Genomic DNA, 953 nt, shown 5'->3' on the forward strand with positions numbered 1-953 from the left:
TCACTTACACATCCTTTACAGAGAAAAGAAATTATGTATATAGTTGCTTAAAAACAAACAATCATACAAATACTTATATTTTTCTTATACATAAATCGTTTTTATATCAAGTTTAGTTTTCCTGCCTTACAACCTCCAGTTTGTCGCTTGTATTTCAAACCATATTTTTCTAATTTTCCTAAAACAAAACGACTGCTTCTCTGCATGCAATTTTGACAATAGTCTTTACTTGTCATATTAGATCTAATGAGATTTTGTACAGAAATGAGAATAAGAGCAGAGTCGCTATTGGTATTGCGCCATGTGTGTTAGCTTTCCTCATAAAGATTAATTCATTATCTTACTTCAGTTTTAGAAAGTTTGAGATGAATAGTAGCAGTTCTTTGCGCTTGCACTAATTAAAGATATAGATGTTCATGATCTCTTTGTAACTCAATATTATTATTTCTTTAGTCTTGTTTTGATATGTCGAGTGTTTGGCGAACAAAGCAAACAATCTTCTATTAAAGAAAATTAAAGAAAACGTTTTTTTACCCTGGTTTTTACTCTTGTTTATGTTAAAATTCCCGTTTTCTCTGTTTGATTTAAGTTACCATGGTAAGTCTTTAGACCAACATTCAATAATTCCATTTTTTTAGGAAGTTATCGACATTTCGTTGTTACAGAAGAAGCATCCCATTTGACTGTCTTCAACTGTCCTGTCATTCATAACAAGGTTTTAGTTGACGATGGATTTTTCTTGCAAGTTTCTTTCCTCTGTCTTTATGTTGTTGTTATGCCGTTATCTTGAATCACTCTATTTGTAACGCTATGCGCCTAACGCAGTCCAAATTATAACCATTTTCCCTTTTCGTTTCCATCTGTGTGTCATAAACTATTTTTTCTTTCGTTTCTTTGGACCTTTAACAAGAAAAGAAGATTTTTTTTTTTTTCTAAACTTCTCTCCTCTTTAC

General features: G+C 31.2%; 1 long non-coding RNA gene across 1 annotated transcript in view; it reads left to right on the forward strand.

The window, feature by feature from the left end:
- LOC119593030 overlaps window positions 1-953 on the forward strand; it is a 22,941-nt gene that overhangs the window by 21,632 nt on the left and 356 nt on the right. The window lies entirely within an intron of this gene.

This window comes from Penaeus monodon, chromosome 31 (assembly GCF_015228065.2).
Source record: "Penaeus monodon isolate SGIC_2016 chromosome 31, NSTDA_Pmon_1, whole genome shotgun sequence".
Classification (NCBI taxonomy): Eukaryota; Metazoa; Arthropoda; class Malacostraca; order Decapoda; family Penaeidae; genus Penaeus; species Penaeus monodon.